Raw genomic sequence first — 26,304 nt, 5'->3', positions numbered from 1 at the left:
GGCCCCACTGCCATCACAAGTGATGTCAGTGGGAGAGATTTCGGCTCTGTGAGAGCCGAAATCTCTCTGGGGCTTGCAGGAACGAGACCCTACCACAAGGGTCTCATCGCAAGCCCGATGGTCGCGATGGTCTTGACCATCGCGACCATCTTCCTGGCCGCTCGCTATAGCTGTGGGTGGTCACCCAAAGCTATGCGAGCGGCCAGGACGCTGCTTAAAAAAACAGAAGGCCGGCCCTGATTCAGAGCGAGCACTCTGTCAGAGCGTCCGGCTCTGAATGAGGCCCTCTGTTTCCAATTCTCTGTTTCCAGTTCTGTGGTCTATTGATATTTATATACCTTAATTGTTGCAAATCAGTGCCAAACAAGAAACACAATATACATATGCATATGGAATGCACGTCAAATCGTGGTTAGGTAGTACCTGTAGCCAAGATATTATACAAATAAATGAAATATATGGTGGCCTTATTAAGTACATAACATCCTAATATCGTCAGAATACATAATTTGTTTGTGGGTTTGAAGATAGCAAATAGTGAGTAATGAATAATATTCCTATATGTGGTATAACTGGAAAAATTTATAATAAATATAAAAATAAATACAATAAAAATATAAAGATTGTTCCATTTATTGATTGACTTCATTCTCTTAGTTAATGTGTATTCTAAATAATGAAGGTTCTAGATATACATTCATCATGCAATGCAGGGGGTTAATACTAAGAAACCTAATTGCTGTTTCTGTATTATTGATATTAATGTTGACCTAAATAAGAATTCTTGCTGATCATATTGATTTACATATTAATGATTTCATTTCATTGTCTCTATTTAGTCCAGAAGGCGCAAAAGTTTTTAATTCATACATCCATCTTAGTTCGGTTTAGTTTATTCTGTGATTTTAATTCCCTCCCCTCCAGTTTTGTTTAACTTTTTCAATGCCTGTAAATTGTAATGTCTCTGGGTTGCTGTCATGGAATTCTTTAAAATGTCTTGATAGATTATGATCTTCAAATCCTTTTTTGATATTCCGTACGCTGACCGCTTGCACCGCTGCAAGTGCACCGACTCAATCCTCTTCTTATTTCAAAAGCGGGACGCCGCTGAGACCTTTATTTTATCAATTTTACTTTTTTATTTTATTCACCCTCATATGTGGACCCCATCCATTTAATTAGATTTAATAAGTGAACCTGGGCACGAAACCAGCAATTCAAATACCAAGGACATCAGATGGTATTTGGTTACATATACCTTGTTATTCTGGATGAACAGTGCCAGAGAGTGTAACACTAGCTTATCATTGGTATCAATATCTACGATTGGATGTTGATCTCCATTGAATGTACCTATGGTATAGGTACATACACCACCTAAGATTTTATTGAAGTTTATTGTAGTCCATACTATCTGTATAGTCATTTTTATGTTCATAAGTAAAGTATATTATTCTTCTTGACCTGGGATCAGTTATCATTTATAACCAGATCTATCTACTCAAGTTGTATGTCTTCCCACCATTAAGACAGGCATAGATATAAGACAAGTGCAGCACTTTTTTTCGTTATTTATATTTGCTGATCAGGTTGGTCCCTGATACGTGCAGCTGCTATCTAAAGCACAATACATTTCCCATGTTATCCACAGTGCGCAATTATTATACTTTTGGATACTTACCACCCTATTCAGCCGCCAGTATTTCATACCCAACCCCCCCAAACACCCATTATTGCACTTTGTAAACAGGCTTTCCTCAACTTTGATGATGAGTTTACCTTCTCCAATTTTCTGTTGCAGCAGAAAGAAAGTATATGGCAGGTAACTTTTTCAGTCAATGACGATCTGTTTGGCTAAATCAAGTTGTCGATGACATTAGTTCTCACACTAACAGTAAATTAAATTCTTAGGAGTCATGAAAGGACTGTGACTTCCTTCAAACAATTGCCTATCCACAAGTTAACTGTAGCCTGAAAGTTCTTTACATTACATTTCAGAAAAACCTGGCACCAAAGTACAACATCACAGAATGGCAATTTCTACACTTTCAGTTGACGAAATGCCTTTCTTCTGCCAAAAGAGCAAAGACTTACATTTCTGTGCAAGGCAAACCCTGTATCTTAATAATGATTATAATTTTGCTCGGGATGTAGTCAGGAAGCCGATGGTCTAAATACCGACCACCAGCTTCCTGTCAAATCCCGGCAAGGTACTGACAGGCGTAGAAATCCCGATGCCTGTCATTAGACCTACGCCGGGAGCCCGACACCCGGCATACCGAATGAAGTTAAGCCGGGTGCCTGCCGCGGGGGGGAGGGTTAGGTTTTAGGGCTCCTGGGGGGACTTAGGGTTAGGCACCCCTTGGGATGGTTAGGTTTATCTAGGGGAAGGGGGGTTAGGGTTAGGCACCCCCGGGGGGAGGTTAGGGTAGGCACCCCCCAGGAGACTTAGGGTTAGGGTGCAGGGAAGGGGGGGTTAGTTTTAGGCACTTAGAGGGGGGTTAGGGTTAGGCTCTTAGGGGGGGTAGGTTAGGGTTAGGCATCCCTAAGGGAGGGTTAGGGGGAAAATAAGGTTAGTTATACTTACCTAATTAGCGATCGGGATCTTCACCTCTGCCGGGCTTCCGCTGTTGGGATTTGGACCGCCGGCCATGTGGTAATACCTACTACACCGTTCTGTACTTAGCTAACCAGTCAGTGACCCATGAGGAAGAAGAGACAGTTAACAGTTGGCAGGTGGTTAAATGAGTTAGTCACTTTAATTCGTAATTACCCAAAAATGCCCTGCTTAAGTAAACTATTGGCATCAATAAGATTATTTTGACGGTACATGTACTAGTGGAATTCCTCTAAAATAGTTTTCACCACAGATCCACTGGTGGAAGCTTTTAATAAATAGCCCTTTTCACCGGAGATAGAGTATTTGCTTTGAGAAATTGAGGAAGAAACTAAAGCCATTTTTCAACATTAATAGATACAGTACTAAAGCTATGTAGCAGTGATGTGCAGTCAGGTGAGGCAGGTTATCAGAGCCTTTCCTGTCATATGTAGGTATGCTCCGCCTCCCAATGCTCTACTCGGCCGGGATAATGAAATCGTGGATGTGTCGTGAGGCCATGCCCCCATGACTTGCGGCAGGCCCCCGTGAGGCAAGGCCATGCCCCCATGAGGCAACGTCACACCCCTCTTAACGGAAATACTGGAAGTCTTTTTCTCGGTAAACATATGGAATGTAATCCTGTGAGTTCACTAGTTTCAGAGAGAACATTCCGTCTCTGATAAATGCATTATTTTTAGCTTGTTCACTTTCTCCAATGATTACATTTTTACATAAGAATGAGTGGATTTTAAGTTTTCTATGAAATGTCTCTTGTTGATAAAGTTGTTTTGTGTATCAAGGAAGTTGATTGTGTTGTACTTCCGGGTCATTGGACCTTTAAAAAGCAGATAGCACAGCCATAGATCCCATACAGCCTTGAGGAAGAGCAATTACTGCTTGAAACGCGTTGGCTGCTGGGATCTATCTGCTGGTGGAATATTTTTACAGTGTGCGGCAAGCTGAACCAGAGGCTTGAAGGGAGCTGGGCAGTTTATCCGGAGACTCCCCAACAACACTCTCTTGAAGCAACAAACCTGGTGCCATTCACGGTACAGTTCCAATTTATATACTCTTGATTCTGTGTGACTCCAGAATTAACTTTGTGTGATAAAGATTATTCCGGAAATTATACTCCTTGTGTTTTATGTATATGTGTCATTAATATTTCGTCACAAAAACTACTACACTATATAGCACTCTTTTGTTTCCTTTTTATATATATACTCTGGAGAGAAATATTGGATTGACATCAGAATAAATAACGTAAATACGGACATATAAAGAGCCATAGAGCTACCCTAAGGACTTCACATTTTCAGAATCGTCTGTATGAAACGACTAATAAGCGCCTTGTATATGTGACCAATCTTTACTGTATTGTTTGACTTTTTATTTACTGTTCTGGGTGGGGACAGTAGGTCTCATATTTTGGCTGCTCAAAATTAGAGTGCGCCGGTGTCTCTTCCAAACAATCTTCATTTAAAACAGGAAAGTGCTGGTGTAGCCCAATAGAGAAATGATAGCTAGAATCTGATTGGTTGCTATGGGCAACACCACTTTTAATTTTTACAAGCTATAGTAAATCTACCTGTAAGCATCTATATGTTCTGATCACCTAAAACAACCTACTTATTTATTGATGCCAATTCCTCATTGCACCTAGAAGATTCCCATTAGTTTGACTTTTCCTAGCACATAATCCTCTAACATTAGCATCTTATACCTGTGTACCTCGCTACCCTATTTCAGAAATAAAATGTAATAGTAAAAACAATAGAGATTTAGCAGGAATAACAGACAGAAACAGAAGTAGTGAAATGGTTGAAAAGTAAAGGAAATAACATTGTGGTTAGGGGGATTGGCTAAATGCTGGAGAATGAGGTGTGAGAAGAGCAATGAATAAATGGGCTATTGACTTTAGCAGGTGACAGGAAACTGTATGAAGATCACAGGCAGTTAGGGAGCACAGTGGAGTAGTTCATTCATACATCTCTTATTCAGTGAGAAGTTTAATGACTAGACGCCAACAAATTTGAGAGGAAGAGCTGCAGCTGGGGCTTAGAGGTAATAGCGCTTTACATTTAGTTTATTCTGTTTTGTTCAAAAACAAAACTATTAAAATTCCATGCTTACGGCACTGAGGTAAAAGATGGATGCTGAAGGGCTAAATGCTATCTAGCATTGTGTATATTTTTGGTAATATGCCAACTTTTCTACAAATCATATTGAGAAAAAGTACCAAGCAATCAGCTTCTGTCAATTGACATACTGTGTTTGAAAAATGACAGATAGGAGCTAATTGGTTAGTACTATATCACTCTCCACTTTATCTCTCTACAAGTTTTGATACAGCTCCCCCTAAATATTCTGATGTGATAAAACTGAGTAAGGCTGGGTATGTCTAATTAAATGTGGGCTAGGAACATTCATAGGCAGCGCCGGCTCGAGGCATATTCGACCAGTGCGGTTGAACAGGGGCGCTACTCCATAGAGGGCTGTACCCCGGAAAAGATTAATAGATGCTACGCGCATGCATGCAACATCCATTCAGTGCAGGGACAGGGCTGGGGGAAGCCCAGCTGGTGACAGAGTGCTGGGCTCGCCACCTGCCTGACCTTACACAGGAGGTGTGCCATGTGGGCACGCCCTCAAATAACGTCACTTATAGGGTGTGGTCTATGTTAATTAGGCCACATCCCCTTTCAGGTTGTGCGCGGAAGACGGGCGTCTATGTCTCGGTCGGCACAGGGCGTCTACTGGAGCCGGCCCTGTTCATAGGTGTCATATTACACCCACGTTTTGTCTTGTAGTACGAGATATTTAGAGAAATAAAAAATTTAAGGCATAAAGGGCTTGATCCAGCTAGGAACACAGGGGGTCATTCAGACCCGCTCGCGAGCGCAGGACGCTTGCAAGCGGGTCGATGTTGCCCCAGTATGCATGCGCACGATGGAGGGAGCTCCGTCGTGCGCATGCGCGAGACCCGGATAGCGATGGGCTCTCCGTCGCTCCGGGTCTCGCACCAAAGGGGGCGTGCTGTCGATGTTGATTGACAGCACGCCCCCTTTGGTGGGCGTGCTGGGGGCATGGCTGCCAGATGGAGGCGTTCCCATGGGAACTCCTACCGTCTGAAGCCGGACCCACTGACATCACTAGTGATGTCAGTGGGAGTGATTTTGGCTCTGATAGAGCCAAAATCACTCCTGGGCTTGTGGCAGCGAGACCATACCGCAGGGTCTCCATCGCAAGTCCGATGGTCGCGATGGTCTTGACCATCGCGACCATCATCATGGACGCTCGCATAAGCTGTGGGTGGTCACCCACGGTTATGCGAGCGTCCAGGAGGACGCTCCATTTTCATGGAGGAGGGCCCTGATTCAGAGCGAGCGCTCTGGTCAGAGCGTTCGGCTCAGAATCAGGCCCACAGTTGTTAATATGCACACAATCAGGCAATTGTTTTGTTCTGCACATGCATCGCAGTGTGCAAACTGACCGCAGCACTTGCAGTGATTACGCAGACCCATTGCAGAGTGATTAATAGGAAGTGTCATTTGGGGGAGGTGACAGGGGGGTGGTCTGCACTGGGACGCCATTGCAGGGGCGTGCATAAATTTTCCACTGCGATGCCGTACGCAACCTGAGCCCTGATAGCGTGCGTGTAAGTTAGCAATTTCTGAGTAAAGTCAGAGCTTGTGCAAGTGTGTGTGAGGCTGTGATTGTACCGATGGTTTTGCAGTCTTGCTAAATATTATGGATGTGCGCTAAGTAAAGTGGGTGTCCTTGTGTAGTGCCACGACGGGATAGCAATCACAATGGAGTAGCATACTATAGCAGGTCAATTCCGTGCATAATCGCACTTGCATACGCAGTTGCGATCCGTAGTGAATAAGGCCCAAAATGAGTGAATATCTGGAGCGAGTCCTGGGACAGTTGGTATCTCTGTATGACTATGTAGTACTAACTTGCTTTCTCTAATGATGGTGGTACAAGAAGCCACCAGTGCAAACCTCTGCAGCTTAGAGTCCAATGTGTACCATATCATTTGCTGATGGTGTCTAACCCACTAAGACCACCCTAACCATGGGAATCTTTATTGGATTAGACAGATTTTATCACAACTTCTGAGTCCAAGTCTACAGTGGAAGATAGTGATACAGCTGTGTCCACATTCATCTATCCTCCCAGCGCTAAAAGTTGCGCTACACAAAGTGTGAGTGCCGTGTGATTCGGTAGCGCTGAGTTTCTTTTTGTGCATTTTTTTTACCTTCAAATGCATCTTTTTCGCACTGTGGTGAGTATAGAACACACAAGCAGCTTCTGAGGGTGTATCTGCATGCGAAATGCTATGTTACAATATCAGCAGCTGTGATGCTGTAACGTAGCGTTTTGCATGCAGATACACCCGCAGTTGCACATAGAACATGAACATGCTGCATACAATTTTAATCAACAGAAGCTGCTTGTGCATTCTATTTGCACCCCTGTGCGGATAAGACGCATTTGAAGGTAAAAAGATGCACAAAAAGATGCTCGGCACTACCAAGTAACACCACAGCATGGCGCGACTAGAAGGGCTGTTTAATGCACAAAGAGGCTAGATGTATGTGGACATGTGGAAAGGTGCAGGGCAGGCCGTGCTGGGTTTAAGCGCCAGGTAAGCGCAGACGGCAGGAAGTTGACACTGGGACAGAGTATCTGTTCCCAGCGCCAGTCAAGTGGAGGAAGCGGTGGGCATTTGGTGCTGGCCACGAGCAAATCACGGCTTGCAATTCAGCAGAAAAATAGCAGGCAGAAGCAGCGAGCCAATCGTGGTTCATAGTCCCGCCCACACGTGGCATCTTAAATTAGATGGAGAGTTTAGTCCGTCGATGAAGAGGGAGGAAAGAAGACCTCCCGATGCTGCTGTCAACAAAGAAAATAAACAGCAGTGGCTGGACGTGGAGAAGAGGAGGTGGTGCTGGCAGAAGAAAGAAGTTTAGGACTGGAGAGTGCTGCAGTGGTGGAAAGTGAAAGAGCTAACAAAGCTCCCCACTGCTGCCTCTCCCAACATACTGGTAGACGGCTTTGGGCCACTGGTATTATTAAATTCCCGCTAGACCACCAGGGCAGTTGGGCACTAGGCCTGTGGGCAGAGTCAGGCATTAGGCCTGTGGATGATTAGGCCTGAGCTCTGTAGAGGGCACTAGTCCCTATAGAGGGGAATTGCCCCCAACTAAGTGTGATTGACCTGGGTATTAGGTCTAGCTCACTAATTGTGTAAGTAGGCAGGCTGTCCGTTCGTGCCCACCCTAAATGTATAAAGTGTGCATTAGGCATTAGGCCCATGCAAATAGGTGAGCACCTCAGTTAGGCAGGCCCGTACACCTGACCCCTGATAAAGTGACTTTGGGTAGTAAGCCCAAGTCACCGTGTGTGCCCACCATTAGGCAGGCCTGTAGGCCTGAGCCATCTTTGAAAAAATAGTGACTCTGGGCATTAGACTTAAGTCCCTTCTCTGTGCCCTGAAGTAAGCAGACTAATAACCTGAGCCACTAAAAATACCCTGGGCACTAGGCCCAGGGCATGGAGCCCATTGTGAGTGGACCTGGGTGTTAGGCCCAGGCCATCCATATTACAGATAGGTAGCCCCTACATATATGATCAGAGGTGGGACATAGCTGTGTGGCACTCACCTTGTGTGGAGGAGGGGCCCATCTCCCCACACTAATACTAATCTGATACCCTGTGGAGAGCTGTCAGGCTCCCACCAAAGCAATGTTTTTATCAGAAGGAGGGGCTGGCCAATTCTGGTTAGTCAGGTAGGCAGATTACATTTAAAGAGACAGTACCATGGTTTGTTATTGTGTCATTACTGTGTCATTGCGTTTATTGTTCCGTGCAGGGCAAATGTTAGATCTGTTTATTGTTAAACATGCCACACTACATACACAGTAGGTTGAGGGCGATGTTGTTGTAGTACAGTAAGTGTAGCGGTGTGACACACTTAATTTAGGTTTTGGCCCTGCGCGGCTGTTGTGTTTTGTGGTCTCCTTACAGGGATCTGTAGGTGAGTGGGCGGAAGAAGATCAAGAGTGGACACGGTGAGAAACATCTGTGTGTGTACAGTCTCTTACTGTCTGCTTGTCTCTACCTCTCTTTCTTTCCTTCTGAGCAGACAGTGGGCCTTGCACTCTGGTGCAAGGTCAAGTCTTCACCTGGTGCATGAGTACCTATAGGTGAAACTTGGGATCTGAGGCCAAAAGTGCCAGTGATGATCTTCACTTAAAACTTGAATCCCTATTTCATGTGGTTGTTAGTCTGTTTTGAGGAAGGACAGCTCTCACATCATCTCCATTCATCCTAGGTCATCGTGTCCATGTCCAGTTTGACATACCAGGACTATCTGTTAACCATACGTCCTGAAGGTGAGAGGGTGCAATGCCAGGTAAGGCACGAGAGTACACCTACGTGGCAGCAGGCACCACACCCCTCTTACAGACACATCGGTAGGTCTCACTCCTCAGTGGGAAAACCGTGAGTCTCATTATACAGTGAACTCTTATGCTTACTACTACTTGTCCATCATGCTGCCAGCTTTGGCCAGAATAAATATGCCAGCCCAGGGCAAGAAAAGGCTGCAGACTATGGGCAATGCTAGTGAAAGTGGTAATTGCACTTGAACAAGCTTCCCTGATACAAAGTTTTATTAAAGTATTTTTATTAGAAATGATGTATTTTTGATCTCGTCTCTGAGCAGAAAGTGGACAAACAGGATATCTTTACAGGTAGTTAAGGAGGAGTCAGTATGAAGAATAACTAACTGCTGTACATATCACATCTATATAAAACAGAATTCATACCTCCAAATTATTCTAGTACAGGTTATAAAATTAAAGCAAACTTCTTATTGTATAATATAGGAAACAACACCTTTTCATCTATCATCTATGGAACTGTGGGCCTGATTCAGACCTGCTCGCGAGTGCCATGCGCTCGCAAGCGGGTTGATGGTGGCCCAGTGCGCATGCGCACGACGGAGCCGACTCCGTCATGCGCATGCGCAAGACCCGGATAGCGACAGGCAAATCATCACTCCGGGTCTCGTACCAAAGGGGGTGTGCTGTCGATGTTGAGTGACAGCACGCACCCTTTGGTGGGCGGGCCAGGGGCGTGGCTGCCCAGACGGAGGCATTCCCATGGGAACGCCTACTGTCTGGGGCCGGCCCCATTGACATCACGAGTGATGTCAGTGGGAGTGCTTCCGGCTCTGTTAGAGCCGAAAGCACTCTTGGGCTTGCGGCAACGAGACCCTACCACAAGGATCTCATTGCAAGGCCGATGGTCCATCGCGACCATCATCATGGCCACTTGCTATAGCTGTGGGTGGTCACCCACAGCTATGCGAGCGGCCAGGAGGCCGTTCTGCAAAACCAGAGGGCCGGCCCTGATTCAGAGCGAGCGCTCTGTCAGAGCGTCCGGCTCTGAATCAGGCCCAGTGTTTGGACAAAATTATAATTTTACATTTGACATTCACTGATGATTATGTGATATGTAACGTCACTGGAAAAATGAGTGCACCACAATTTGCCAATACATGTCATGCAGTGTACAGAGTGTCGTTTACCTCAATTCTCTGTTATTCTACTTATAAAGCACACATGCATTTTACCTGGAAGGAATTAAAGGTCCACCTTTTTGTGTTCAGTATCCTACATTACTGTTTGAATTTCCAAAGGTTTGGAAATCCTTTCATCCTCAGGAAATGATTATTTCATGTGGTTGTTAGTCTGTTTTGAGGAAGGACAGCTCTCACATCATCTCCATTCATCCTAGGTCATCGTGTCCATGTCCAGTTTGACATACCAGGACTATCTGTTAACCATACGTCCTGAAGGTGAGAGGGTGCAATGCCAGGTAAGGCACGAGAGTACACCTACGTGGCAGCAGGCACCACACCCCTCTTACAGACACATCGGTAGGTCTCACTCCTCAGTGGGAAAACCGTGAGTCTCGTTATACAGTGAACTCTTATGCTTACTACTACTTGTCCATCATGCTGCCAGCTTTGGCCAGAATAAATATGCCAGCCCAGGGCAAGAAAAGGCTGCAGACTATGGGCAATGCTAGTGAAAGTGGTAATTGCACTTGAACAAGCTTCCCTGATACAAAGTTTTATTAAAGTATTTTTATTAGAAATGATGTATTTTTGATCTCGTCTCTGAGCAGAAAGTGGACAAACAGGATATCTTTACAGGTAGTTAAGGAGGAGTCAGTATGAAGAATAACTAACTGCTGTACATATCACATCTATATAAAACAGAATTCATACCTCCAAATTACTCTAGTACAGGTTATAAAATTAAAGCAAACTTCTTATTGTATAATATAGGAAACAACACCTTTTCATCTATCATCTATGGAACTGTGGGCCTGATTCAGACCTGCTCGCGAGTGCCATGCGCTCGCAAGCGGGTTGATGGTGGCCCAGTGCGCATGCGCACGACGGAGCCGACTCCGTCATGCGCATGCGCAAGACCCGGATAGCGACAGGCAAATCATCACTCCGGGTCTCGTACCAAAGGGGGTGTGCTGTCGATGTTGAGTGACAGCACGCACCCTTTTGTGGGCGGGCCAGGGGCGTGGCTGCCCAGACGGAGGCATTCCCATGGGAACGCCTACTGTCTGGGGCCGGCCCCATTGACATCACGAGTGATGTCAGTGGGAGTGCTTCCGGCTCTGTTAGAGCCGAAAGCACTCTTGGGCTTGCGGCAACGAGACCCTACCACAAGGATCTCGTTGCAAGGCCGATGGTCCATCGCGACCATCATCATGGCCACTTCCTATAGCTGTGGGTGGTCACCCACAGCTATGCGAGCGGTCAGGAGGCCGTTCTGCAAAACCAGAGGGCCGGCCCTGATTCAGAGCGAGCGTTCTGTCAGAGCGTCCGGCTCTGAATCAGGCCCAGTGTTTGGACAAAATGATAATTTTACATTTGACATTCACTGATGATTATGTGATATGTAACGTCACTGGAAAAATGAGTGCACCACAATTTGCCAATACATGTCATGCAGTGTACAGAGTGTCGTTTACCTCAATTCTCTGTTATTCTACTTATAAAGCACACATGCATTTTACCTTGAAGGAATTAAAGGTCCACCTTTCTGTGTTCAGTATCCTACATTACTGTTTGAATTTCCAAAGGTTTGGAAATCCTTTCATCCTCAGGAAATGATTATTTCATGTGGTTGTTAGTCTGTTTTGAGGAAGGACAGCTCTCACATCATCTCCATTCATCCTAGGTCATCGTGTCCATGTCCAGTTTGACATACCAGGACTATCTGTTAACCATACGTCCTGAAGGTGAGAGGGTGCAATGCCAGGTAAGGCACGAGAGTACACCTACGTGGCAGCAGGCACCACACCCCTCTTACAGACACATCGGTAGGTCTCACTCCTCAGTGGGAAAACCGTGAGTCTCATTATACAGTGAACTCTTATGCTTACTACTACTTGTCCATCATGCTGCCAGCTTTGGCCAGAATAAATATGCCAGCCCAGGGCAAGAAAAGGCTGCAGACTATGGGCAATGCTAGTGAAAGTGGTAACTGCACTTGAACAAGCTTCCCTGATACAAAGTTTTATTAAAGTATTTTTATTAGAAATGATGTATTTTTGATCTCGTCTCTGAGCAGAAAGTGGACAAACAGGATATCTTTACAGGTAGTTAAGGAGGAGTCAGTATGAAGAATAACTAACTGCTGTACATATCACATCTATATAAAACAGAATTCATACCTCCAAATTATTCTAGTACAGGTTATAAAATTAAAGCAAACTTCTTATTGTATAATATAGGAAACAACACCTTTTCATCTATCATCTATGGAACTGTGGGCCTGATTCAGACCTGCTCGCGAGTGCCATGCGCTCGCAAGCGGGTTGATGGTGGCCCAGTGCGCATGCGCACGACGGAACCGACTCCGTCATGCGCATGCGCAAGACCCGGATAGCGACAGGCAAATCATCACTCCGGGTCTCGTACCAAAGGGGGTGTGCTGTCGATGTTGAGTGACAGCACACACCCTTTGGTGGGCGGGCCAGGGGCGTGGCTGCCCAGACGGAGGCATTCCCATGGGAACGCCTACTGTCTGGGGCCGGCCCCATTGACATCACGAGTGATGTCAGTGGGAGTGCTTCCGGCTCTGTTAGAGCCGAAAGCACTCTTGGGCTTGCGGCAACGAGACCCTACCACAAGGATCTCGTTGCAAGGCCGATGGTCGCGATGGTCTTGACCATCGCGACCATCATCATGGCCACTTGCTATAGCTGTGGGTGGTCACCCACAGCTATGCGAGCGGCCAGGAGGCCGTTCTGCAAAACCAGAGGGCCGGCCCTGATTCAGAGCGAGCGCTCTGTCAGAGCGTCCGGCTCTGAATCAGGCCCAGTGTTTGGACAAAATGATAATTTTACATTTGACATTCACTGATGATTATGTGATATGTAACGTCACTGGAAAAATGAGTGCAACACAATTTGCCAATACATGTCATGCAGTGTACAGAGTGTCGTTTACCTCAATTCTCTGTTATTCTACTTATAAAGCACACATGCATTTTACCTGGAAGGAATTAAAGGTCCACCTTTTTGTGTTCAGTATCCTACATTACTGTTTGAATTTCCAAAGGTTTGGAAATCCTTTCATCCTCAGGAAATGATTCTTTCTGGCTTTTTTCCCAGAAGTATAGTATTTTACTAGTCACCTTTATGGCTTGTTTATGGTGGTTAGAAGGCAGCATATATGGATTTCCTATTCACAAAGTACTGATTGTCACATTGCTTTTATTTCCAAGTTCTCTAGCCAAACATAATATATATGTTATGTAAGTAAAAACCTTTCATTTATAAATATATTTTAAGTTACCTAGGAGCTCCCAATCTCAACACTTTAAATAGACAGTTACAACTTATTGATGGCAGGGGGCATGAGCTAATATTACTGTATACTTACATTTAGATTGTAAACTCCTAGGAGCAAGGACCTCCTCCCTACTGTCTCACAGCCCTCTTCTCTAGCACTTCAATTACAGCCTTCAGCTTCCCAGCCGTATTGTGTATGGAGAATTGTGTTGCTAATTGTTACTTGTGCTCTGTTTATATTTTGGTTACTGTATTGTAATGTAAAGTTCTGTGTACCCTGTACTGTATGTACGGCGCTGCGGAACACTTGTGGCGCTCTATAAATAAAATGTAATAATATAATGTAAAACAATTGTTTAACCATTCTTTATTATTGTTTTTTAGAAACAAGGAGAATGCGCCATGTAATTACTTAGAGAACAGGATTTGTTTTTGCCTTCTATTAATCTTGATCTTTTTTATCGCTAGTTTGCTTTTAAGGGAATCGGAATGATTTACCGCCAGACCCATGCCCGGTGGTTGGAATCCCGACTGCGGCATCCCAGCAGAGGAGGAAATCCCGATCGTCAAAGGTAAGTATATACTAACCTATTTCTACACCCTAACCCTAACTTTCCCTTAGGGGTACCTAACGCTAACCTTCCCCCCCCAGTGCCTAACCCTAATTCCCCCTCTAACTGCCTAAACCTAACCCCCCTCCCCTCCACCTAAACCTAAGCCTAAGTCCCCCGGGGTGCCTAACCCTAAGTCCCACCCCGAGGTGCCTAACACTAACCCCCCTTCCCCTAGCCTAAACCTAACCTCCCGGGGGGGTGCCTAACCCTAAGTCCCCCACGGGAATCCTAAACTTAACCCTCCTCCTCGCGGCTATCTGCGCTTGGCCCCCGGCATCCCTTTGATTGGGATGCCGAGCGTTGGGCTCCCGGCGTATGTCTAATGACAGGCGTCAGCATATCGATACATGTCTTTAGACCCTTGCCGGGATATGACAGTGGGGAAACCGGCTGTCGGGTCTAGGCCCTCCGGCTTCCCGACTGCATACAGTTTTTAAGGAATATCCCTAGCCCAGTGGTTCCCAAACTTTTTTGAATCACGGCACCCTAGTGCATCAGAATTGTTTTAATGGCACCCCTAAGCCAAAAGTTTGTTATTAAGAAATTCAGAAAAAAATATAGTGAAGTAGTAAAGTGAAGTAAATTGTGCTTACCTGTCATCCTTAGGTTCCTTTATTTAGTGGGTGACAGGTTTGCGCTTCTGTTTGTCCACATATTTATATTACATTGGCCATAAATAATTTGATTTGGTGCTGGACCACCTACCTGGGGCATCCCTGCAAGTGTCCCGAGGCACCCCAGTGTGCCACGGCGTACAGTTTGGGAACCACTGTCCTAGCCTATATTTACCTAGCAATATATTTAACTCTAGTTATTAACATTGAAAACATGACATGTGTTTGAAAATTGGTTGGAGGCTCCAGTGCAGTGTGAGTCCCATCGTAAAATCTGCGTGAATGTAGACAAGCAGACATGTACTGTATGTACGGTAGATTGGACAGAATAAATGTACCTGCAAAATCTGTACTGCTGTTTTTTTCATTATAAAGTAATTAAGTTATGTGTTCATTTAAACTAAAATGATGATAATGATTATGCTGATGATGATGATGACATTAAACTCAAGGCTCATTCTAAAAAGGTATTAAAACAGATAATGTGCGATGGGCAATTCTAGATTTTAAAGCATGAGGAGCCCACAAATGGTGTCATAGCTTAAAAAGATAGGCTAAGACTAGTCATCATTTATCACTGTGGTGAATGTAATAGCTATTCTACTGACACTTTTATCATATACCTGATGGAATGCATCTTGCCTGCAAGGGGACTATTTATTATACAACCGATATAGTCCATGCCTCATTGTGGTTGCAGTTGGAAAGGAATACTAAAATGAATATAGCCACAACTTCACATTCAAACAGTGACTGGACCCCAACAAATAAATTTCCTAAACAAAGACAACATAGTGACTGGAAAACTATAATTCACCCATTACCATTCAAAAATAATTAAAAAGAAAAAAATAACTAGATAAAAACAGAGCCCATATAACAAGAGGAGCTCATACTAATCATCAATAATGAAAACACAAAAGTTGTCACAACAGCTATAGTTTTACAATCCAAACAAGGTACTCTGATGGCCAGAGGCCAAGTGTGGTGTGACAACCAAGACAATGAAACCAGTTATCTTTTCAATAACCTTTCTGAAACAAGCCATATAGCATTTCTATTGAAATATTCCCCAGCTCTGTATTGTATTCTGTTTATAAAATGCCTACTTGTAAGCCTGGATATTGTGTTATTTGAGAATATGGGACCTACATCAAATTTTGTGGCCATGGGAATGTGATTAGTTTCATCTCATATTTTAGGTATACAGAATAATATGATGACTGTCATTGAAACCCCAATGACGCCATAAGAATGTTAAGGGCAAATGTATGAAGCATTAGTAACCTCTTTCTTGGAGTTTTCACAGAAAAGTGGTTATTACTAGAAATGAGCGGTTCGGGTTTGGCTCGGATCTTCCCGCCAAGTTTGGATCTCTGAATGAGGCAAAACGTCATCTTTCACGGGACAAACCGCCACATATGTCCATGAAAGATGATGTTTTGCCTCGTTCTCAGATCCAAACTTGATGGGAAGATACGACCCAAAACCAAACTGCTCTAATTATTACTGATTTTCCAAAATGTGTTAAAAGTTAGACTGTGGAGAAATTATAGATTACTCCAGCAGTGCCTTGACAATAATGTCACCACCAAAGCCAGCTATGGTGGTAAAGTGTGTTGGGCCCTTACTAAGCAATGAAAAGGTGAGTGTTACACATAGCGCCATATGAAGATGACGCTATTCTTATTTACCAGTCCCATTGTCAGACATTATTGCACATGTGCCATCTACTCGCAATGAGATCTTTTTTGTTCGTTTTTGTTTACACTTTATGTGCACGCAATGTAGCTGCACAGGAGCCATTCTGTATCACCACACTAGGCTAATGTGACACTGACAGGACAGAGGGCCTGATTCAGAGCCGGACGCTATTTGCGCTCGGTCGTTCAGAAAAAGGGGCCGGCTATTTAAATTGAGCGCTCGCTCTTTGCGGTCTGTTGACGCCTCTATGTCTGAGCGAGCGAACGAAACATGCGCAGGTTAAAATATGGTTTATAGTTAAGACATGGGTAAATTAAAATGTATAAATACTGTATGGATACCCATGTATACATTTTATTACAATGTTTTTGTATAAGATGTGTCATTCATACTTTTGTGACTCTATGACAATGCAGTCAGAGTAATATATCACTGATTAGCCTGTGGGAATGGGAAGATGAGTATGTGAGTCACCCTTTGTTTCAGCTAATATTAGCCTTGTCCCCCATCATGCCTCTACAAAGTATCTGCAGGTGGTTACTTCCTGGTGCACACTTTGAGGTACACTTAGCACAGGAAATTATTGGTGATTGGAAAGTCGACATAATTATGGCCAGCCCACAACTGCTTGTTTACTGATAGAGGATCAATGTATATTAATTATCCAGGCAAAATCAGTACTAAATGAGCCCACCCCCAAATTCATGAAAACATACCTTGATACACCCAAAATATGCCCAAACCTACCCAACTATGTCCACTTTCAGACACTTTGTAAATTTACCACTTTTTGCATCTATAAATCAAGACTGTTCAGCTGTATAGTACTGTATGATGAGGTAAAATTACATTATTAATTAGTTAATTTTCTCCATAAAAAATGCTATGTCCTCTGTTCTTTGAAATACTGTGATTGGTTGGTTCAGTGCAGCTGTATTTTTATAATTACTGTTTTTCAAGTGTTGTGTCCAGTATCATTAACTACATTTATGTTTTTGAGAAGCATGCTGCTTATGTTTGTATTTATTATCAGCATACTAAATTTATGACATATGTTCAATTTCAAGTTCTGTAGCTCATCGATTCAAAATATTATTTGTTGAGCTATTTTATATTTTATTTTTTATTGAAAAAAATATGATAAATTCCATATTTTAGATATTATTGAGATCTATATTATTTATCTTTCTTACAGTATAGTAACAAATTTTTCATGATGGTAAACATTAAGCTGGACTCTAATTACAGTCTATAACATATTCCAACAGCCTTGTGGAAAGAGGTGCAGCCCAACTTATGATATGCAGGGGGGCCCCGGCTCCAAAAGTCACTGTCTATAGGTGTTCCTGATTAATTAGTTGATCTGGTAACGTTAAATTTAATGCTTTTTAAGTAAAAGGATGTTGCACATAAGTTGCAGTATCTAAGTGTACTTAATTGTTCAAATATAGAAAAAAAAAGTCCATGTGTTTTCTTAAAACATCATATCTCACACCCAAAGGCATTGTTCTTTGTCACTTAAATTAAAGTGTTATCTGAGTTGGAGAGTATCTTTTCTCTAACCTCTGGGTTAACCTTTCCTTCCGCCTATTGCTAGATGTTCAATAAACCAAAAACTCCAACGTGAAATGAATTACAAAGCTTATTGTTCGGACCACTAAACCTTTAACCTTGTCAGCTTTGGGTTCCTATCTTGTAGAATATTATTTTCTCTCTGTGTATATCTTTTACTACATTTTCAAGTGTATTGAGAAATGTTGTCACTGCACATACAGTATCATATACTGATTAATGTATTTTTTGTTATTGTTTTTTTAACTTTGTGCATATTATATTTATTTTGTGTGTCACAAGTAAAGGTCATAGAAACAGGAGTAGGAGTTGACCATAAATGTAAGATACAGTAACAATATTATTAGAAACAGCTTGTGCATGAAATCATATTATCTGAGACACTCCCTAAACAAGGCTTAAAATAAATTAATATTAATACTATTTCATAAAGCACCTTCCTTAAGTTTAAACACAGCCTCACAATTGTTTCAGTGTCACAAAAACAAATACAGATGTATTCTCTTACACTGTAGTTTCATTTGGACCAAATAGCCCCTCTCGGCACACAGTGGGCCTGATTCAGACCAGGATGCTATTTGCGGACGGTCATTTCAAAAAAGGGGCCGGCTATTTAAATTGAGTGCTCGCTCTTTGCGGTTTGTTGACGCCTCTATGTCTGAGCGAGCGAACTAAAAATGCACTAGCTATTTTGTAAAGATGCCCCTTTGCCGTTCGCAACACACATCATCTCTGGTATTTATTAGATTAATCGGGAACATTGAAAGGCATCTGAACTGCTCGCAGTGGTTGTGGCAGGATTTTCCTACCGCAATCACTGCGAGCAGTTCAGGCTAAAAGACAACCAAGTGACGTGGTCGATGACGCTCCTTTACTAATTATGCACTCCCACTAAACGCCCTTTTTACCGTTAGGCACACCTGCGTTTGGATCTCCACTCCCCCGTTTTCAAGCACCTTACCCTGTTACCACCCACAAACGGTACATTCTGTCAATCAAATTAGCAGCCCCTCGCTGTTTTGCGAGCGCACGATTTCCGACCGCAATGACTGGTTTGCGCATACGCATTATGACCCATATGCATGCGCAGTTGTGCGAACATCGCTCAGAGCGAACGAGCGGCCTCTTACAAGCGGCTCTGAATCAGGCCCAGAGTGTCTTTCTTGCTCAAAATGTGAGTCTTATATGCATAAATAAAACAACGGCGCAACAAAACTACATTGATAGATTACACAGACCAATTTCATGTGGGACATTTGTACATCTGTGCAGGGCCGGCAACATCAATCTTGGGGCCCGGTACATTCAATATCTCTGGGCCCCCCTCCTCCCATCCCTCAACCCCATCCCAGAGGGTGATTTTATATATATATATATATATATACACACACATTGGCCATGCAATTCTACGGTACTGTCGTTTTATTGATGATATATTTGTGGTATGGGGTGACAAAGAGGAGAGATTTTGGAAGATGATAGATGAACTCAATATGTTAGCAAGCCCAATAAAATTCACTGCTAACATCAATAAAGAGCGTATCAGTGTTTTGGACGTGACTGTCTATAAGAAAGATGGCAAATTGTGTACAACACTATTTAGCAAGAAGATGGATCGCAATATGTTACTTTATGCCACAAGTCAACATCCACCAAGATTGAAGGAGAGTCTGCCGATCTCACAGTTTTTAAGAGTTCTGAGACTGAATTCGGAAGAAGAGATCGCTGAACAACAGATTCTGGATATGAAAGCACATTTTATTGAACGCGGATATACGCGCTCTACTGCTGAGAGGTGTTTTCTTAAAGCACGATCTAAACTAGCTAGTACACCTAAAACTGATGTGGTTCCTAGGCCCAAAAGGATGATTTATACCAGTAGATATGACAACAAAGCAAGCCAAATTAATAAATCTCTTAGACGGAATTGGCCTATATTGGCAACAGACCCTGTGCTAAAAAAGAATATGCAGCATCCACCAATTATGGTTTACAGGCAAGGCCCCCAACTTAAAACAACTTTTGATGTGACCATTAAGCCAGCCCGATGATGGACATAGTGACAATTGGCTGAAGTCAACAAGGAAGGGATGCTTCAGGTGCCCTAATTGTGTGACCTGTCGCTAGCTATGGACAGGTGTGACATTTCCACACCCCCATAGTGGTAAACCGATAAGGATTGTACACAATCTGTACTGTACATTGGACCATGTCATTTATATGATTATATGTCCATGCGGACTGGTTTATGTGGGCCTAATGACTCGGAACTTTAGAGAGCGTATGGCAAACCATAGGAGCTCGATACGTGCCGCCATTGCCTCAGGTTCATCGGATAAACCAGTAGCCAGACATTGGCAGAGAAGTAACCACCAGTTATCATCCCTGAGATGTAGATTGATTGACTGGGTTCTGCCACATCCAAGAGATGGCAATTGTGAGTTGATGCTACATAAACTTGAGGCACGTTGGATACATAGACTGGATACGATTTCACCGAAGGGGTTAAATGAACATAATACACTCCATGCTTTTTTGCCAAGTTGATATGTGGCCATATCTAGACTTTCTGACAAGTCACTTTTTTCTAGTAATAATTGTTTGGGCTAATACAGTACTCCACTGGTATATATATATACTGAGGTTCGTCCTCAGTATAGTGTTATTTTTAACACACTGATTTTATTGCTAAATTTGTATATTATAGCTGTATTTTTGTCAGCTGAATTATTTGAGTTGTTTTATTTTGTGTCACTGTTTGTATGGATATTGATATGTAGTCGAGATGGGTATATAAGGGTACTGGCACTCATTGACCTCTGGGATTGCTGTTTCCTCTAGGGCCATAATTAATAATATGCTGCTGTCTCAGTCCTGTGATTCTATTTAATATAAACACTAATCTTGATCGATTTAAGGTATTATAGTCTATAATTATCATGTGCCCTGACTGTTGCTAATACATGGGCGGGCTATTGTGGTAGTTCGTCACTAGAGACATGAGTCTTGTGACGATATGTAGATAATCACCGCTGTTTATACGGCGGACATCACGTGATCTGACTTCCAGGTGATGCGTTTCAGCATGTGGAACGCACGCGGTCCGCAAGCGGGATACAGCGCCATGAGGACAGCATTTAAGAGCACGCTTGGTGTCGGGTAAGTAGGACTTCTGTTCACGGGGAACTGTAACTTACTGTCTATGTGAAATTCAAGGCTTGATTGCTTGAGAAAGGTCCATTTGGGGACCGAAACATTGCCTGTATGTAAGCCTACTGTCTATTTTTTGACATATTAAATAAGCTGCAATTCTACTGGTGAGTGCCATCCTTTTCCATATATATATAAAGAGAGAGAGAGAGAGAAGGTGAAGCTGATAAAAAAGCGACCAATGTGCTAATAAATACTTTGATACAGTGCTAAATGAGCCATTAGAATAAATAAATAAATGTGCAAATGTGCAAGACTGAGATAATATATGCAAATAAATATATAAATATAATTTCAAAGTGTTATAAAGTGCATATACTATTATAGGAATGACAAATATAGATAAAATTAAAAAGGGTAATTTATTACAAATAACAGCTGACCCTAACACATATGGCAGTACAACCAATAATTTAATCTAAAATGGAGAAATGCAAATAAAAATTAAAAAGGGTAGGGATAAGGGATGAAGGGCTTTTCTGGATCACAAATAGGTAAGTTCATGTGAGGCTGGAACCAGAAGTCTCCAACGCGTTTCGTCCATATGGTGGACTTCTTCAAGGCATGTAACACTCCTGTCATGGACCTGATATATATGCCCCTTAAATAAGGATAATGGGAGGTGCTTAGAATTAATTATGACCACTTCCGGTTTTTACTAATAAAAAAAGTAATTCAAAAATCATGACTAATACATAGCCAAGGTAAAGTTCCTTTATATAAGTAAATTGCTTTCACAGTGTATGATTTTGGATGCTAGAACTCGTTTTCCGGTGTTTTTGGCGGAGTAAACCTGGTCATCACATGATGTCTGCTTCATCATTTCTGCCCTGCTTGATGCAGCCTCTCGCGTCACTTCCGCCCATGCACTCGTGCTTCACCACTTGTCTGTGGTAGATCATCATCTGATGTCCGCTATATCATTTCTGCCCGGCTGTGTGTAGCCTCTCACGTCACTTCCGCCCATACGTGAGGATATCATCATGTTGCTAGCGGCCATATTGCTACACTTTCATTTGATTTCAGATGGTGGACATCTTGGTACTCCACTTTATATCAACATCACGGCTATTTAAGCCTTCAAACATACGATTTTCGCTGGAGATGTCTCACTGTATTTTACGTATAAACATCTATTGGTACCTACATAATATAATAAAAATAATATTACTATTATGTTTATGGGTACAGGTTTATGAATACTCCCAAGTACTGCTAGTATGTTACTTTCCATTGCACATAGGTGTTATCAAATACACAGAATTATGAAAGACATATTAAATAATTAAAGACATGAGAAATACTAATAATATAATTTAGACATAAATAATTATCAAATATAATTAAAACCAAGATGGTATTATATCATATATTACTAAAAATTGAAAGGGAGGCACAGTAACATGAAATATAATAATTAATATTTCTATAAATACATATTTCTACAAATATCTAAATATATATTTTAAATATGTAAAAAAATTTAAAATTGTAAAGAAATATATATATTCTCCACATGAATTAAACTACAAAATAGTGGGATCTCTGGAGGAAAATCCTTGTACTAAAATCCAACATTAAAGTTAAATCCTTCAAATTAATCCATATAGATGATATCAGTTGGTCCTTCTGATCCTGAGTCGTCTTTAAATTCATCAAATGGGCAACGAGGTTATCAGATGAGATTGATTTCATAAGGCGTTCTTGGTCAATAAGTGTTCAGATCATGATGGAATATTTTTCAGTCTCAACCTGGGACTACAGTACCTGGTATTCCCCATAGGTCCCCCATCCAGGTACTAACCAGGCCCAACGTTGCTTAGCTTTCAAGATCAGATGAGATTGGGCACTTAAAATGAGGTATGATGTAGATAACTATGAGACTTTGAAATTACCGTCTATGTTGAATCACAAAAAAGGTTCTATCTAGTAGCTGTCATTGAAGCCTCGTGGAGTCAAGGTATCAAGTTCAAAGATCCAGTACATTTCTCATCTAGATAATTTATTTGCCAGATCTCCTCTTCTCTCTCCAGTTTGTACATGTTCAATGGCCTTGAAAGTTAGATTGTCAGGATTAGAATTATGATGCTGTAAAAAATGCCTTGAAACCGTGTGTCCCTCAACTTTATTTCTGATATTCCGGATGTGTTCTTGTATCCTCAATTTAAGTGGTCATTTAGTCTTACCTACATACTTAATGCCGCATGTGCACTCTAAAAGATAAATAACTGATGTGGAATTGCAGTTAAGATGATGCTTAATTGTATATTCTTTGTTATTTGAAATAGTTATTAAAGGTTCTTCTTTGTCTGTGTATATATTTACAGACAATACATTTACCTCACTTATAGCATCCTGGGCAGATATGAAATGTGGTATGTTTTGGAGTGGTGGTAATCTTTAACATACTTGGTGCAAGTATATCTTTAAGGTTTTTTGCTTTTCTAAAAACAATAGGAGGTTTCTTTGGAAGAGCTTCTTTTAGAACCGGATCCATCATTATAATTTTCCAGTGTTTGGTGAGAGTATTTCTAATTTTGTTTTCATGAGCATTGAACGTGATAATGAAGGGAATGATATTTGTTTACTCATTAGTATTTTTTTCTCTATATACCAGTAAGTCACGTCTCTCTAGGGATTGAGTCTTGGCAGCAGCTTCAGTTAGAACTCTAGTTGAATAATCTTTTTCAATGAACCTGGTGCTGTAAAGTTGTATTTGTTCCTCACATATGGTTGGTTCGCTGCAGTTCCTCTTAATTTTGTGAAATGTTCAATAAGGAATGTTCTTATTCCACTTTCTGAGATGACCACTCTTGTAATGAAGGTAACTGTTAGTGTCTACCCTTTTTACAAAGTTCTTTGTATGAATCTCTTTCCCTTCTCCTATTAAAATCAAATCTAAAAATTCAATGGAGACTTCATTCATGCAGGATGTAAATTTTAGATTCATATTGTTTTTAGCAATGTGATTTAAAAACAAATTAAAACTCTCTTTGGGTCCTTCCCATCTTAATAAAATATCATCAATATATCGTTTATACAGTATGATATTTTTCTTGAATGGGTTATAATCATAAACATATTCCTTTTCCCAACATCCCATAAATAGGTTCGCGAAGCTTGGTGCGAAAATGGTCCCCATTGCAGTACCACAAATCTGTTGATAAAATTTATCTAAAAACTTAAAATAATTGTGGTTTAGAATAAAAGCCATAATATCACACATAAATTCTTTGTGTATGTTACTTATTGATGGATCCATCTCAAGAAATTCCCTACATGCATTGATCCCTTTTTGATGCTCAATGCATGTATACAGGGATTGTACGCCTATTGTCGCCCAAATGTAAGAATCCTTCCACTCCAATTTCTCTAAAATCTGTAGTATATTCATAGTATATTTGAGGTAAGATGGTAAATCCCTCACATACTTGCACAAAAAAATGCGCAAGTATGTGAGGCCTGGACCACCACCCACCGAACCCAAGATAGTTTTCAAAGAGACAACCATGCTGGCGTCTCCTATGACAAGAAGAATAAGAGAAGACGAGGAACAAAAGGAGGAAGGAGGAAGAATTTACAAAAGGAGGAACATGTAACGGATCCAAAAGAAAAAGGGATATTCAATCTATCAAAGCACGTATTAACCAAGTCTGAAACTGACCTATTAAGTAAGTGATTAACATTTGCACCTTCTAGCAACATGAATAAATTCCAGACATTCATTGATCTTAATAAATTTGTGAGGAATTTAACTCTTAAAAGACATTTTTTTTAAAAAGACGATTGAATAATTAGAAGTTTTAGTGAAAATACATCAAAATCAGGACTCAAGGGTTAGTCAAAATACTATCCAAAGGTAATCATTTGAATGTATTTTATGAATTGGTCAAAAAGGATTTATGTGATGTGGACCCACAACCAACGATCAAGTGCAATTTAAAGAACAAAGAAAAAGAAGCACTTAAGAATTTACAAAGGAATCATGATATTGTTATCAAGCAAGCTGATAAAGGGGGGGATTGGTCATTATGGACCGATCATACTATACTTAAGAATCCCATAGACTCCTAGGAGATACTAACTCATACAGCCTGCTTTTAAGTGATCCTATGGAGAATTATATAGAATAATGAAGAACATTATTGGTATATGGTCTATGCAATGGCATCCTAACTAAGGATGAATTCCAATACCTTCTTGTCACCAATCCCACCACCCCCATTTTTTACTTCCTCCTGAAAATACATAAATTCATGATTAATCCACCCAGGAGACCTATTATTGCAGGAATAGATTCACTAACGTCACACTTATATGAGTGTGTGGACATTTTTTTGTGCAAGTATATGAGGGAATTACAATCTTACCTTAAAGATACTACGAACATAATACAGATTTTAGAGAAATTGGAGTGGAAGGATTCTTACATTTGGGTGACAATAGATGTACAATCACTGTATACATGCATTGAGCATCAAAAATGGATCAATGCATGTAGGGAATTACTTGAGATGGATCCATCAATAAGTAACATACACAAAGAATTTATATGTGATATTATGGCTTTTATTCTAAACCACAATTATTTTAAGTTTTTAGACAAATTTTAGCAACAGATTTGTGGTACTGCAATGGGGACCATTTTCACACCAAGCTTCGCGAACCTATTTATGGGATGTTGGGAAAAGGAATATGTTGATGATAATAACCCATTCAAAAAAAATATCATACTGTATAAACGATATATTAATGATTTTATTAATATGAGAAGGACTAAAAGAGAGTTTTAATTTGTTTTTAAATCACATTGCTAAAAACAATATGAATCTAACATTTACATCCTGCATGAATGAAGTCTCCATTGAATTTTTAGATTTGATTTTAAAAGAAGGGAAAGAGATTCATACAAAGAACTTTGTAAAAAAGGTAGACACTAACAGTTACCTTGATTACAAGAGTGGTCATCTCAGAAAGTGGAAAGAGAACATTCCTTATTCAACATTTCACAGAATTAAGAGGAACTGCAGTGAACCAACCGTATGTGAGGAACAAATACAACTTTACAGCACCAGGTTCATTTAAAAAGATT

The 26,304-nt window shown here is 41.5% G+C and overlaps 1 protein-coding gene and 1 pseudogene across 2 annotated transcripts in view; both read right to left on the bottom strand.

The window, feature by feature from the left end:
- The window catches only part of HMGCLL1 (3-hydroxy-3-methylglutaryl-CoA lyase like 1), a 142,093-nt gene that overhangs the window by 89,899 nt on the left and 25,890 nt on the right, over window positions 1–26,304 (bottom strand). The window lies entirely within an intron of this gene.
- On the bottom strand, window positions 22,968–23,085 carry LOC148516622 (5S ribosomal RNA; annotated as a pseudogene).

This window comes from Taudactylus pleione, unplaced genomic scaffold (genome assembly GCF_031769625.1).
Source record: "Taudactylus pleione unplaced genomic scaffold, aTauple2 ptg000244l, whole genome shotgun sequence".
In the NCBI taxonomy this organism is placed as follows: domain Eukaryota; kingdom Metazoa; phylum Chordata; class Amphibia; order Anura; family Myobatrachidae; genus Taudactylus; species Taudactylus pleione.
This window is presented reverse-complemented; position numbering and strand designations above follow the sequence as displayed.